General features: G+C 33.2%; 1 long non-coding RNA gene across 1 annotated transcript in view; it reads left to right on the top strand.

Annotated features, from left to right (window-relative positions):
- The window catches only part of LOC143047326 (uncharacterized), a 184,320-nt gene extending 173,916 nt beyond the window's left edge, over window positions 1-10,404 (top strand). Inside the window, exons 2-4 of the long non-coding RNA XR_012969497.1 lie at window positions 4,171-4,455; window positions 5,205-5,258; window positions 10,135-10,404. This is a non-coding gene — a long non-coding RNA (uncharacterized LOC143047326). The remainder of the gene's footprint in view (window positions 1-4,170; window positions 4,456-5,204; window positions 5,259-10,134) is intronic.
- Window positions 10,405-17,499: the final 7,095 nt, after the last annotated feature.

Here is a 17,499-nt window from a genome sequence, read left to right as displayed (position 1 = left end):
TTTTATATTATAAATCATGACATATATGAAATACAAATACATTTCAAATGAGGTACACAGAAAGAATAAACATCTGAAAGTTTACTCTGAATAAATAAGAGCCCATATCTCTTTGTATGAATGTATGTAATGTATATATGTATATATATCCGTCTTTAACGTAACCTGTCGCCCAGGAAAAACCATCAAAAACTTTAATAAAGAAAATTGATATGGAAACCTGTGTTCGGAGCAAATGCAAGGCACGCCTCGGGACATTGATGCCAAACACCATCACAAGAAAAAACATCAAAATAATATACAATATCAAATATTATTCTGCGGCTAGAATGATTTTCAAACACAAGAAAATTAGAACCCCGCTTTCACCTCATTAACATAAGAATACTTATTGACACAATCCAAATGATTTGTCCACGTAACCACGTGTACAACTACACATAACAAAAACCCGCCAATAAATATACCGTTCTTATATAACGTTCCTTTTAGACAACATTTTCCCGCTATACTCCGAAACGCGGGAACATACATTTATCCGTGACATTTCGTCACGATACTGGTGTTATTTTAGTGAAATCGCGGACAAGACACATTAAAGTCATTAATTAATAAACATCAAACGTGATCTTCTAAAGTGTTATATATCATTATGAAGCTTTTAAATTCTACTTTCAGAATATTGCAATTTTGTATATGTAACAGACATTTTTCAATAAGTGAAAATCAATTAAATCTTCATTTTTTGATATAATTTCCTTGTCCCGCGTTACACTTTAAGTTTTGGGAAATTCGGAATATTGTAAAAACCATATAAAAAATTCCACCAAACGATATAAAAGTCTGTCTAGAAAAAGCACGACATAATTGGTCGATGAAGTAATGTCGGTTTTTTTCTTTGAAAAGACGGAATTTAGAGAAAAAAGGATCTAGATGATACAAATTATGTGTCCCATGCACAAAAATCGTTTTTTTCTTAATTGACCAATAAAAAAGGGACACCAGAGCAATCACCATGTCGTAAGTAAATAATTATTATACTAGTATTTTGTACAAAGCTCACACTTTCGCCTCATGCAATAATCAGGGATTTTAATAACAAATTCTTTTTATTCGAGTCGAATATCAATGTCCGACAATTTGTCCCCTTCAAACCCAATTGACGAAGGATGACGTTTTTCTGTTTTTTTCATGATGTTTATTTAATACAGTGCTATTCGCTACATAAATCAAAATATAGGGGGGAAAAGTACAAAAAGTTATCTTTATTTTGATAGTAAATTCTCATAAATTTAATCTAAAATACGATATATCGGATAAAACTATAATGTCCGATACAATGTCCCCACATGCGATTTTAATGTTACGTAACAAAATATACAAAATTTACGTCAATTGCCATTATTGCGGTTTTCCGGAATTTATAATGATCGACAGGCCGATCCGCTACAAAAAAAAAATCATAGAAAAGAAAACAGCTATTGTTCCCGCTGCTTTCTGTGTAAATTGTATGTATTTGTACAGAACTTATAATTAGCACTGTCATGCTATATATATTGTAGTCCATTCGCCTCGACATTCTGAAGTGTATAAATGAATGCATTAGCCATGTTAGCAGTGTGTAGTGTATTAAAAACAATCGATTGCGTTTGTAATTAAAATGTATATTAAACAAATAGTTTCAATTCAATTTTTATTTTTTATTTGTTAATAAAAAGCTTAGTTTATTATCTAAGAAAACATGAATCTAAAGTTCATAAATTTCGCTCATAAAATCCGTTAATTTTGAAACGTGCATTCTAACGTTTTTATTTTGGATAACGTCTTCCAGTAAGTAACGTTAGGTGACACCAGTATCTTGCGACGTTTCTCACAAATCGTTAAACTATGCCATACATACGTCGTAAAAGCTCGTAATATTAGAGATTTCAAATAAAATGACATACGTACCTAACACGACGTACGCACGTAACGGGACCGGTTATTGCTAACCAATTAAAATTGTTAAATGCGTTACTCAAGTTTTAAGAAAGTATTCCTAAACTATAAAACTCATTAATGATAAAAAAAAATTATATATCACGTGATTATTGAGATTCCCGCCTAAATTTCACTGTCATAAGACCACGTATATAATATTAGCAAATTAACCTGACGATATCGGGATATGGGTATTTAGTCGGATCTTAACACGTACTTGTGATTTGTTTGAAACCGGTTTCAACGAAGAAATGTTGAAATGTTCAGAACTTAATTAAATCTGTTTTTGGGTAAGATGGTGCAAGCATACGATTTTTATTGCGTCTTACACTTTGAGAAGCGAATAATCTTTAGCTACTTTATTTAAATATTGTGTAAAAACGTTAATTATGAGCTATGAAAGTCAAGTGGCTCAAGCATTTTACTGAGGAAGTTTAAAAAAAATGCAAAGAAATATTTTAACAGTGGGTTAGATTTCATTAGTCTTTACTCTCTATAGATTAACAACTTTTGGTTATATTTATAATTTAGAATCATCATTGAAGGTGGAGCGCGATTGCACGGTTAATTAATTATATTGATGTGCCATTTGTATGCAAGAGTGACATTCCGTTGTATTATGATCTTATTTCATTGTCATATTTGTGTCAATAAAATCGTTCAAAGTTGTAATGACAAAATATTTAAAGATAATAAAAATTAGTTGGGGTTGATTTGTACTTTAAGTATATTCCAGCAAACAATGCGTGTTCAAAGAACTAAACATGCATGCAGTGTATGCTCCCCTCCGTCATGCTTCAATGCAATAGGACGAAATACGTTGAGTTAGGTCGGTTATGTATATAGTAAAGTCATTTTATTGGAAATCTCTATTAATAATGCGTAATAAACCTTAAACAAATCGTTAGACATCGTTGCAACGATCTAACTAGTCATAAAAGGGACCAAATCGTGAACATTCGTGAATGTTTGCGTTCAGTAAGGACTACTAGACTAGTTATAAAAGTTCGTGTTAATAACTGTGGCATCAACCAATAACGATTGTGCTTTATCTTAAATTGTGAATCATGAATGTGAAGTAAACTGCAATACCTTGTTTTGTTGTTGTTGTCAAACTCTAATTTGTTAACATCGTCACATATATATTTCAAACCTGTTCTATTGAAATCTTTAAAAAAATCACGATTTCTTCTTAATCAAACATTAACTAATTGACTTTACCATTATCATTGATAGAGAAATAACTTTGATCAGTAAAACATGAGAAATAAATATTCTTTATTGAATATAAAACAGGGTTAAGTACAAATTTGGGTGATATGAAAAAATTCAAACAGAAAAATCCGAAAAAAAATTAAGTATTAGCTGCGTCATCATCAAATTACGCAAATAACAATGACAATTAAATCATTATTACCATGGCTATATTAATATTCCAGCAGCACCTGCATACGGGGTATATATCTCCCAATTGATACGATATTCCCGTGCTTGCATTTCCTATCATGATTTTCTTGATAGAGGTTTGCTGCTCACAAGGAAGCTATTAAACCAAGAGTTCCAAATGGTGAAGTTGAAATCATCCCTTCGTAAATTTTACGGACGCCATCACGAGTTGGTTGACCGTTATGGAATAACCGTTTCACAAATGATATCGGATATGTTCCTTACGTCGTAACTACAATCCCCTTCCCTTTCATGAATATGACCTACCGAATTAGACTATTTACCGGATTTGTAATCACTTAAGCAACACGACGGGTGCCACATGTGGAGCAGGATCTGCTTACCCTTCCGGAGCACCTGAGATCACCCCTAGTTTTTGGTGGGGTTCGTGTTGTTTACTCTTTAGTTTTCTATGTTGTGTCGTGTGTACTATTGTTTTTCTGTTTGTCTTTTTTATTTTTAGCCATGGCGTTGTCAGTTTGTTTTAGATTTATGAGTTTGACTGTCCCTTTGGTATCTTTCGTCCCTCTTTTAATAGAATATCAGATAAACAGTTGATAGTCAAAGAGGAAGAAATAGATAAAATAAAATGTATAAGACGAGGCAAGAATATATGTTAAAGTATTGTTTTTTTAGTTGAAATACCTTTTGTGTCAATAAGTATTTCTTATGATGACACGAAGATGGAAAAATAGTTATCTCTACACTTTATTCAAAATTCATTTTTTCTATTTCTCATCTTAGGATATCCATATGTAAAGATCTTCTTTACTGGCAACAAAAATTCAGTTTCACTCAACTGCACCATTTCACCATTTTCGCATCATGCTTCTTGGAGAACAGGTGAAATGAAATCTCTAACGGAATGCACAAACTCATTTTGTACAAATACAAAACATGGCTCCTATATATTCACTTCGAGTCCAAAAGGAATATATGTTACAATTAGCCCATTTGATGAAAAGGAAATCGGCATTGAGTGGACTTGCACAAGTTCTACCGATTATGCAAAATGTATAATCACGAAAGGTAAGTATATAATTTTTGATTCATTAAAGAAACAATCTTCTTTTCACAGAGTAGAGTGTATATTTTTTACAGACAACTGCAACAGAGATCTATTCTTAAGCAACTTCATAACAAATTGATATTGATTTGCTTGCAATATGCATGCTTTTTTACAAGTTCCTTGTTTTGAGGTCTTAGCTCTTTATAATCGCAGAACAGTCGTCTGATCTATAAGTTTACTGACAATTGAATGGAGTAATGCATGCAGGAGATGTTTACTCAGTCAACGATGCAAGTCTCGTTCCTTTTTGAATTCCAGTGATATTGTCAGGTTTTTTTTTAATTTTCACTTGAATTTGTTTTCACTAAATGAATTAATGAGAATTACACATCTATAGACTACTGTTGCCGTGGCATTTTTCGCTATCAATCTCTTTAACAGTTTACGAACAATTGTTATACATTTTGATCCCTTAAACTTCAGGCTTTATATATATATTTAACATGCTTAAAGTGTAATTTGTAAATAATTGTCACTAGTACTGGAGCAGAGAAATGTTTGTTCATGGTCATATTAGCATGAACATAGAAATTGGAATCCTCTAATCTATATAAATGTTATTGGAAAGTCATTTGCAGTGCAACATATCTAAATAGGAATACAAATTACACACTTATCTAATCAACAAATTTATTAATAAATGTTAATGTTAATGTTGAAAAAATAGCTTTTATCCGGGTTTATTTTAAATTACTTCTCTCTGTTTTAGATTTATACTCTGCCTTGCCATCAGTTTCTACAGTTTCATCTACAGGTCTGCCAGGTAAATATGTTATTACTTTTTATTTCTTGAATCTCGTAACATAATAATCTGAACTCAATAGTGATTGATCAATTTTACGTATTAATAAGTATTTCGTACTCCGTATTACGGAAGCCGATAAGGGCCATTCAAAATTTTTTGACATCGCTATGTCGTAATTTCGACATGACATGTCGTTATAACGACATCGCTATGTCAACGACATCACTATGTCGTTATAACGACAAAGCTATGTCGTAATAACGACAACTGGAGTTCGTGGGGCCACTCTACCCCTTCCTGTGTGAGAATTTGAAAATGGTTGAGATCCCCACCCATAAACCATATATATTCATGTATTGGACAATATAACAAATCAAATGAATTAAGGGGGAGTCCCTAGGGTCACTGCACCCTCCTGTTTGAGAACTTGGAAACAGTCGAGATCCTTACCCCTTAACCATATATATACTCATGTATGGGACTAAATAACAAATCAAATAAATTATGGGAGGAGTCGCTGCGGTCACCCCACCCCTCCTGTTGTTTGAGAACTTGGAAACGGTCGAGATCCCCACCATTAAATTAAACCATATATTTTCATGAATGGGACAAAAGAACGAATCAAATGAAATATAGGGAGAGTCCTAAGGGTCACCCTACCCAATCCTGTTTGATAACTTGGAAACAGATGAGATCCCAACCCCTCAACCATATATATTCATGTATGGGACACTATAACAAATCAAATGAAATATAGGGGAAGTCACTGGGGTCCCCCACCCCTCCTGTTTAAAAACTTGATAACGGTCGAGATCCCCACCCCTAAACCATGTATATTCATGTATTGGACAATATAAAAAATCAAATGAAAAATAGGGGTAGTCCCTAGGGTCACCCAACACCCTCTTGTGTGTGTTTTGAGAACTTGTAAAAGATTGAGATACCAACTCCTAAACCATATTCATTCCTGTTTGTCATTTCAAAAAGATTGAATGACATACAAGATCAATCTCATAGGCGTCACATATACATATCACTTTGCTAGACCTAACACCTGTCATTTTAATCCAAACTTAGACATCATTGACTTGGGGTGAAGGTGGGAGTCATTTACATTTACTATGGACAGGTCAGTCAGACCTCACCATTGATCCCTGAAGTAGTAAACTTTTGTCTGATTTGTGTCTCATAACTTTTGTACTGTAGAACACAAACTCAGTTTTCTTTCAAGGGAATCAAGTCCATTCATACTTTTACAAGCTCGTAGTAAAGTCAACTTGAACTACTAACAGTCAACTAATAAGAACAATTACGATCATCTAGAAGAACTGCAATAATTGCGAATTTGTACCACTGCTGACTCAAGACTCATGACCACGAAAAAAAATATACTTGATATATACGTTGCTATTGAAAACCTTGATAAAATATTAATTATTTGCCTTAATGATTAATTCATTAAATGAACATAAATGTACAATTATATATGAATGTTTAATGTTTGTTCTTTTAAATCTTTAAAAACAATGAAGCAACAGTTTTCATAATTATGTTTGCCTTGGTTTTTGGTTAACTACCAACAGTGCTTACAGCGCTTTGATTCATAAATGTAAAGTTGGACATCCGTTGTTTTTCACATAGCTTTGTTATTTTAATACTCAAATATACTAGATATTACTTAGTATATGATCAAGAGCTGTAAACACATAATTTAAAACATATATTGAATTTGTTTTAATATTGGTTCGTGTTTTCTAACATTTTTATTTTGTTTTACGGATGAAATTTCGAAAATTCTGTTTTAAATCCTAAGGGTTGAAGGATCATCGTGCCCAACGTTTGAAAGAAGAATTAGAGCAATCTATACTTCTATTCAGCCTTATCACAAGAAGCCATGTATATTGCGCTTATTTAAAGGGAGGTGGGAAGCTTAACTTGCCTTGGTAGGATTAATTGTTAGTGCCAATATATTTCTACTATCTCTTGTTTCTACAATACAGAAGGTGCTATCGACCTTGATTGGCTATACAGCCTTTTCACACCATAACAAATTGTTAAGTTAATGGGGGATCTATAATATACATAACTTTCTCACAGAAGGTAACCAGAGAAGGTAACCAAAGATTTTGCGACGATGCAAATATTAAACTTTCTAATGTAAATAAATATCTTTAACCAATGAATTCAAATAGAAAAATCTATGCAATTAACAAATATGTACAAATATATAGCTTCATGTAAATTATTTAACAATGAACTACATTAAATATGAAATTTGGAGTTTTACCAAGGGAGCTAATAATTAATTAATAATATTGTCTGCCACACAGCATTTCGGGGACTCTCCCTCTGGTATCTTTCGTCCCTCTTTTATAGCTGATTATGCGGGGGATTTTCAAAGTCTTCTAATTATTGGGTGCATTATGATGACCTATAGTTGTTAATTTCTGTGTCATTTAGTCTCTCAAGTGCCAATCAGTATAAATATTCTTTTATATATACTAGAACACACCCGTTAAATCGCGGGCATTCAGAGCGTAGTTTAAAGTATGTAAAGTGTTGTTGGAAGAATTTTGTAAAATATTGAATGACTGGAGAATTTCAGCAAAAGTATCATAAGTCATAGGTTATTGGGGACAGGAAAATGTTTTTTTTATCCCTCCTCCTTTATTTCCAAAATTCCCAATTTCTAGCAATTTCAATATGAACATACATTTAGTATGTTATGAACATTTAAGTAAGGAGCCTGTAATTCAGTGGTTGTCGTTTGTTTATGTGTTACATACTTGTTTTTCGTTCATTTTTTGAACATAAATAAGGCCGCTAGTTTTCTTGTTTGAATTGTTTTACATTGTTATTTTGGGGTCTTTTAAAGCTGAGTATGCGGTGTGGGCTTTGCTCGTTGTTGAAGGCCGTACGGTGACCTGTAGTTGTTAATTTCTGTGTAATTTTGGTCTCTTGTGGAGAGTTGTCAACATGGCAATCATACCACATCTTCTTTTTTTTTTGTAATCAATGAATTTTGTAAAAGATTTAATGACTGGAGAATTTCAGAAAAGGTATCAAAAGTTCACATGAATACTTTTAGCGCTTATCTGTATATTATGAACATTCATTACCGAGTTCATTACTATATAAATAAAGTGTGTTTACTTTCAATTCTAAGTTTTCTAATCGATCCATGGTGGTCATAGATATAGTATACAGACCCTTAATAAGCTCTTTGACCGCCGTGGATAGTAAACTTGAAAATGATAGCAAATAGAATTGTAATGTTTATTGGTCGTTTAGGTTACTAATAAATAGGATCTTACTGTAGCAATGCATGGTTTACGCTAGAGAAAGAGTTAGACAGATTTAGACGTTTGGCGGGAGAGTCAGTGGTTCGGTCCATTGGTATGGTGGTGTTTGAGAGGTATTCTTGTGTTCGGTATCGGGAACATTTAGAGAACACCCCTATCCAGAAAATAGTATATTCGCCCTGGGGTATATAAGGGAGTGAGAAACGGCATTCGAGGCTGTCGGTTGGCTGACGATTAGCCGTCATAAGTCAACAGAGCGTACGTCGGTAATATTAAGGGCTGAAAGAGCTTTAATATTTAGAGGACACTTTGTAACTGGGTACAAAGTAAACGAACGAGTTGATTGGGTTGACAAGGCAGACTGTACATGTCCCACTCGGAGGACAAGTTGTACCAGCCCGCACTGTCTGGTAGTGATAGACTGTCCCTCTCGGAGGACAAGTTGTACCAGCCCGCACTATCTGGAAGTGACAGACTGTCCCATTCGGAGGACAGGCTGTTATATTGTATAAACTTGTATATATAAGAGTTCATACATTGTACTTACTTTGTATCGGCAAAGAGCCCGTGTATATATTTTGGTTCATTGTGTATAGCATAGATATATATAGTTATAGTTATTGGTATTGACGTATTGTTTGTGGACAACTTGGATCCAAGTATTTACTGGAACGGACGTTTGAGATATAAACGCCTGGTTACACGTTACGGGTGCCACATGTGGAGCAGGATCTGCTTACCCTTCCGGAGCACCTGAGATCACCCCTAGTTTTGGTGGGGTTCGTGTTGTTTATTCTTTAGTTTTCTATGTTGTGTCATGTGTACTATTGTTTTTCTGTTTGTCTTTTTCATTTTTAGCCATGGCGTTGTCAGTTTGTTTTAGATTTATGAGTTTGACTGTCCCTTTGGTATCTTTCGTCCCTCTTTTACAGAATTTTGAAAATACACTTTATTCGTTCAAAGTATACAGAAAAACGCAAACCGGAAGTCTAATCTGACTAAAAATTTTGCCCAATGACGGGACAATATCCGGATGCCTTTTTTCTCGTTTTTCTCCCAAAATAACTCAATCTGAATAGTCATATGAATGGATGACAAATGCAACTATGCACTGTACCTATAGGACACAGAGGCGTGTTGATTAATTTATTGGGGAAGAAAGAGAAGCGACACACAAAATGATGTCGTTATTTGTCGTTATTACGACATGTTATGTCGAAATTACGACAAAGCGAGGTCATTATAACGACATGTCATGTCGAAATTACGACATAGCGATGTCGTACTAACGACATGTTATGTCGAAATTACGACATGCTATGTCGTAATAATGACATATTTTTTTTTTTGAATGGCCCTTATCGGCTTCCTTTCGTCCGTGTATGCCTAAATATTTATATCAGATAACGAATAGATTTAAATACATCTACAATAAATTCGACAATGTTTGATTCATCAGCAGCGTTGTAAATTGAATATATTTGAAAAAAACAGCAAACTGTTCGAAAGTACCGATTTAGCTTTATTATAGGGAAAAATGTATGTTCAAACACAAATTGCATGTCAATACTATTCATTGCTTATGATTTCAGCGACTAGACAGTTGGGCACAGACCCTTGCTCCAAAATAACATCTATATTGATATACAGTATCGCTATGAGGCTCTTAATATGACAAACAGCATGGCGATCCGTTATTATACTTTACAATGTTATTAAGATAACCGATTTTTTTTAAAATGCATATACTAGTACATAAATGTATATTTTTAGTGTTATCGGAGATTTGTACATTTTCATTTTAATATGAATGACTGTATTTTTTTGTATCTTTTCCTGTATATAAACTCCGATGATGTATGTCTTTAACTGTGCAGCTTATGTCTTTTTATTAAAAAAACATACATTGTTGTGATGTACTGTTATTCTTAATTGTATTGAAATGGAGACTAGTAAACATCAAAAACAATTATGAAACATTTCGAGAACTGGATGGCTCTAATGAAAATAAGATAAAAACCTTATCTTCGTGAACCATACATATTTTTTCTTTTAATAATTATAGTTTATTATTTATTTTTGTTGCTTCTTTCTCTTTTTCAATTATATCAAAGTTGTTATGGTGTTAACATAAAAGGATACACAGAACTTATAAGCATTCAGCTTTTCAGAATGATTTATTGATATCTTTTTTTGACAAACTGCAAAGTTATGTCTCTTACAAAAAAGTATTTGATTTAGTAGGGTTGGTTTTAAAAACGCATAGTATATGCGATATTATTGACCAAATGTCTTGGCAAAACATTACGAAACAACAACACGGCATAAGAGAACAGATGACACAAACGTGGCGGAAGGAAAAAATTAACAATCAAAAACATTTGTTCTTAAGTTTGTATATGTAAATAAAAACAAAGGTATGTATGTCACATATTTTGAAACTTAATCTAACGGAGTTATTTATTTTTGAAACTAAACTAAATAGTATATGAATGACGTATAGCTTATTTTAAAACTGAGACAAGATACACTCAAATTCAAATTAAGGACTTATTATATTTATCCTTAAGCTTCTATTTATGTTTTGCCTAATGTGTACTGTATTTGTAAGATTTTTTTATATGATTGTTAAATTGTTTTAGTCAGTTGTGTTGTATGTCTGTAATTGTGTTTTTGGTTGCTGAATCACAATTATTGTCCCATTAACCTATCAAACCAGGTTTTAACCACAAAGCATTTTTCGTTAAATAATTTTACCAAGTCAAAGATGTTTCCGTTCGTATTGTTGCTTGACAAAATCTAAGTTTGATTTTGACCGTTTTATGGGACTTTTTGGGTGTACTTTCGGGTTAAGTGTTTTAGTTATACCTTTTCATAATAGCTAACGTTGTGCTGATTTTAGAAACAAATTATATAGACGTTAGCTTGAAGCAAGGGAGATAATTTGGTATATTTGGTTTATAATGTTTTCTGGTTTTATAAACATTTCTTAACACTGATTCCACAAAAAATGGCTGAATACTTTAACATTAAATTGTCTCAGACATTGGTACATTTGGTTTTCTTTAGATCACTTTCGAGTCGCATATGTAACGCAAAAGACCATTTTGCTTCATCTTTTATCAATATAAATTTCAATGTCATCGATCTATGATAACTGATTTAGATCATAATACATTGTATTTGAATCTTTTCAGGGGGGATTTTAAATGACTATATAACCGTCTGAACAATAACATTTCCGTTATGTCGAATACAAGAAGGACATTATCTCCAATATGAAGTCTCCAGATCGTTTCTGTTGAAAGAGAGGCAATATTGACTGACAATACAATGGCAACCAACAAAACACGACCATGTATACAAACAACCAAAACATAGATAACTAAAACTGAGCAACACGAACCCTACCAAATCCCAGGGCCGTAACTAGCCTCTTTTAATAATGAGGCAAAATATATTCGCCGAGGGTAGCGAGGCGAAAAAATTTTGGCGAAGTGTCTGGGGGCCGCCCAAGGCCCCCAGAAGCTTTGAGTAAAATAACGCAAAGTCGTGCATTCTGAGCGTTCCACAGACTCTTTCTTACATTGAAACGCAAATAATCTTTAGCTATTTTTTCGACAATATTCTGGTCTCAATGCAAAAACATAGATTCATTATAATTTAAGACTTTTAGGTTTTAGGGGCAATATTAAAAGACCGATATGTAGGATAAAGTAAAATTCGTATTTCTTATAATCATTAATACCGGGTCTGTCTGTCTGCTCTTGTCTTGTATTGTGCTGACTTTGGTGATTTTTTTTATGACTAGATTTAAATATAGTGACAGTGCAGTATTATACTTTAAGAACTAGTACTGCTTAATTCGGCACCAGGGACCATCTTGACCTTCTTTTACAGTATTAATGATTCTTTTATTACTGGGTACCCTCCAGCAACTATCAAAATGAAGAACAGGAATAAAAATTTTGACCATTGATCATTTGTATTTTTCTATGCATTGACTTTGTGTGCGATAAGTTCCCGTGTATGTTTACCCCATATTCCTTTATTTTCTGTCTGAACACGACTTAATGCAAGTTAATGTAAAAGGTCATATGGCAATACATTGTTGTTGTTTTTTTTCAAATGATTTGGTACCGGGAAATCGGTGGTCTTACTTAATTTAAACCATGTCAGCTATGTAGTTTTGTCCACAGGCGCTTGAGTATATGATACATATATATTTTTATGTTTTGTTGTTGTTGATCAAAATAGTCAATTTTCTATTTTTATAATACATACATGTATGTATCACTTTTGTGCGTGTCTCAGAGAAAATATCCAATTTTACAATCCATACTAAGAAAAATTGGGTATTTTCTCTGAGTCGTTTAGATCACTCGAAACTAGGTGAGACATGCACAAAAGTGATATATAATATGCATTATTAATATAGAAAATTGAATATCTTAATCAACGAGAAAAAAATATATCTGTATCATATGCCCAAGGCCTGTGGTTTAATATACAAAAAAGGCAGTTTTGTATTCTTTGATATCAAGTTCAATTATCCATGCAGAAAAGACAATTTTTTTCTGTGGCCAGTAGCATCGTAGAGCATATTCTTAAAATATTTTCCCGCACAATATCTGGACATTTGTTGACATGCAACATTGCGCACATTTAGAAATGAAAATCAACACTCAGACTATAGTCATAAAGCAGGAAAATAAAAGAACAAAAGACCGTGAAACCCGAGACACAGAAGTACAAACAATAGACCATCAACTCCGAAAAACCAAAAGTAAAATAGAAACATGGATCACGAAAAAAATGCAGGGGCGACATCAGGGAGTGAGGAGAACTTGCTTCTTGCACGACACTTTCCGTGAAAACAATTTGATATGAAGACAATCTTTTTTTCAGTCTTTTTTTTTTTTTTTTTTGAAATTTCCAGCATGAGGCATTTGCCTCATTTGTCTCAATGTAGTTACGGCCCTGAATCCGGTGGTGATATCATGTTGTCTATAAAGGTGATCAGATCTTGCTCCACATGTGGCACCCGTCATGTTGCTACTGTTAGTACAAACCTAGTGTAACATTTCTTTATATAATTTCTAGAATTAAACGTAACCTCATTAACATCTACTGAGATATATACTTCATATTCAGGCTATTGTTTACTAGATAACATTGAAAATAAGGTTGAGAATGGAAATGGGGAATGTGCCGAAGAGACAACAACCCGACCATAGAAAAAAACAACGGCAGAAGGTCACCAACAGGTCTTCAATGTAGCGAGAAATTCCCGCACCCGGAGGCGTCCTTCAACTGGCCCCTAAACAAATATATACTAGTTCAGTGATAATGAACGCCATACTAATTTCCAAATTGTACACAAGAAACTAAAATTAAAATAAAACAAGACTAACAAAGGCCAGAGGCTCCTGACTTGGGACAGGCGCAAAAATGCGGCGGGGTTTAACATGTTTGTGAGATCTCAACCCTCCCACTATACCTCTAGCCAATGTAGAAAAGTAAACGCATAACAATACGCACATTAAAATTCAGTTCAAGATAAGTCCGAGTCTGATGTCAGAAGATGTAACCAAAGAAAATAAACAAAATGACAATAATACATAAATAACAACAGACTACTAGCAGTTAACTGACATGCCAGCTCCAGACTTCAATTAAACTGACTGAAAGATTATGATTTCATCATATGAAAAAGCTCACTTTTTGTCTGAAACGTCTCTAATTTCGTTAAGTTTTGTTCTCAACCGACCCATATTGGTATTTTTTTAAATGTAAGTCAATATGTTAGCAAATATTTAACGATATCCTGAGGATGTAACAAGCAATTCGAAACTAAATGTGTTGTTATTGTTGTTGCGTATGAGAATTGTGCACAAGGAAAGCCCAGTGTTCGGATAGATAACTTCTACAAGGAAAATTTTTAAGTTTTAAAAGCATATTAACATCATTAAGTTAACTGTTCGATATTATATGCAAACTTACTATAAAGCGACATTTTGCGAAATAACAAAGAAAAATATAAAGCAGAAGAAAAGAACACAATAAGATGAAACAATTACTGATTTTCGCATTTAAAAGTAAAAATATCTACTAATCATAACATATTCCTTTCCATAAAAAGGTTAAAAATCTTTCAAAAAAAAAGATTTTCCATGAAAGGTGGAAAGACGTAAAACGTAAATATTTTCTAATTTACTTCAGTTTTTTTTTTTTTACATCAATATAAGAGTAAAATACGTACGAAATGTTGTTCTTGGTCAAGATACACTGTAGCGACTACGGATATCAAGATAACGATATATTTTTTTATCGAGTTCTAACTTTTTGTGTGTCCCTTGTGTAAACCTTGTACACAGATAAATTAAGGGGAGAAATTTGATTGATTAACTTCCAGTGATGGTTATTTTCTTACATGCAATGAAATGTTATGTGAATTTTTTTCTATAGTACTGGACAGGATAAACGTTTACTCATGCCAAGTATTTCTTTATTTGAAACGAAGATAAATTCTGCACATCATTTTGAAAAGTGCAAATTTAACAAAGACTAATAGGTGAAAATCAATGGTGGTATTACACCTAAACGGACTGAGCAAAACAAATTACTTACTATAATAACCAAAAACAGAATCTTAGTTGTCAAAATTGCCCAAGGAAAGACCACCGCTTTTCATTTGGTCATTCATGGTACCAATTCGCATGTTACACAACATATTATCTATAATACTAAAATTACGAGGTCCAATTTGTCAGCCGTCATCACGTAAAAACGACGAATCAAAGAATTCAACTTTATATATAACTAATATAGTACAAAGGTGTAGATTAAAAATTACACCACTCCAGGCCCTTTTGTTTCCCACGTAATTAATATTGCCAATAATTAAGAAGTTCAAGGTCGAGTCCGATACCGATACCAATAGTATATTCACCTGTTACCGATTACCTTATCTGTACGATCCGCATCTGACAGGCGCACAACCAAACGGTGTATTCAGGATTAATATGCTATATAGTATTACACGGGTCATAATCACAGGGTTGACACTACTTAATTGTCAAATTGTTACCTATTGTAGTATTTTAATCAGTTAAACTTTCTAAGATAACAATACGAATCTATAATACTAAAATTACGAGGTCCAATTTGTCAGCCGTCATCACGTAAAAACGACGAATCAAAAAATTCAACTTTATATATAACTAATATAGTACAAAGGTGCAGATTAAAAATTACACCACTCCAGGCCCTTTTGTTTTCCACGTAATTAATATTGCCAATAATTAAGAAGTTCCGGGTCGAGTCCGATACCGATACCAATAGTATATTCACCTGTTACCGATTACCTTATCTGTACGTTCCGCATCTGACAGGCGCACCATCAAACGGTGTATTCAGGATTAATATGCTATATAGTATTACACGGATCATAATCACAGGGTTGACACTACTTAATTGTCTAATTGTTACCTATTGTAGTATTTTAATCAGTTAGACTTTCTAAGATAACAATACGAATACTAAAAATCTGGACTAAAATAAGGCGTATAGGTACAGTTTTCAATTTGTTAGCGGGCATGACGTAAAACAGCGAATCAAAGAATTCAACTTTATTTATAACTAATATAGGACAATGCTGTTGAAAAAATATTCCAAACCTTTTGTTTTCCAAATAATTAATATTATCAATAATTGATAAGTTCCAGTTCGAAGGGTTCAAACAGAAAGATTTGAAAGCAGAGAAAACTGTGTATCTTATAATCGGCATGACTTTATCAGATGACAATACTAATACTAAAATAAGGCTTGCGCATAGTTATATACTTTAATTCAGTCACGGACCCGCGATATCACGGGTGTGTTCTAGTATAACCTTACGTTTATGCATTTTCTATCGTACCTTTTCTAACTTTGATTATTAAGATATTTCCCCTACGTGAGGAAAGACCTTATTGTTTTTCTAATTTTGTTTTTTTTTTTTAACTTTTTTCTTCCAGCATTTTTTTGACACACGCTCCTACTTCTTCTATTGGAGTTATCAATACCAAATTTGAACCATCGACAGGCCTCACCATGAAGTTTTACCAGATGAACTGTTGTAGGATTTCATCATCCCCTTCAGAAGTTATCTCCGTATCATTGATTTTTTTCAACATGGCCCTCTCGTTGTTTTTTTTAAAGATCTCATGACAAATTTATTTGGACAATAGGTAGATCTCATCATGATGCATAACCATATGATTTCATTATCCCCTATGAAAGTTGTATCCCCTTAAAGCAATTTCTTCCCTTTGCATTTTTCTCAAAAAGAATTAGAGATAGAATCGATTTGAAAACGGCAACATGTACAAGAACAGATGGCAATGCTAACACACATGTTCAATAGTTTTGTTGTTAACCCTTATAAGAAGTTATTTCCCTTGAAAAAATAAACACAATTTTTGATAATTGTATTTCGAGAACTGGAAGTCGTAGAGACTTAGGACCTACAACAATAATCTTAAGTTTATGTGACCTTCAATTTGCACTCAGGTTCAAATTACACCGAGTGCAAAAAAAATCACGCTGCATTTTCAAGCTTGCATATTAAGAAAAAAATAAGAGTTTGCTGCATACATACTGTGTATAAATGTTTCTCTCGACGAGCTCCACATTTCTTTCATTAAAGAGGGGGGCAAGGGGGGTTCCAATAACAGCAAAACAGCAAACTGATTTGGCTTATAACAGATAACAAGGAATTAAAATGGACAAAAACAGATAACAGTAAATGAAATATTAAAATAAGTCGGGACCTTCACAAATCCAGTAATTCTTGTTACGGGTATAATCCTTTGTAATGAATTCCATTTTCTATGAACATGTTTTTAAAATTATGTATCAAGAATGTGTTTACTACTCAATATATTTTTATACGCTCGTTTACAGGACGTATTATG

This window comes from Mytilus galloprovincialis, chromosome 10 (genome assembly GCF_965363235.1).
Source record: "Mytilus galloprovincialis chromosome 10, xbMytGall1.hap1.1, whole genome shotgun sequence".
In the NCBI taxonomy this organism is placed as follows: Eukaryota; Metazoa; Mollusca; class Bivalvia; order Mytilida; family Mytilidae; genus Mytilus; species Mytilus galloprovincialis.
This window is presented reverse-complemented; position numbering and strand designations above follow the sequence as displayed.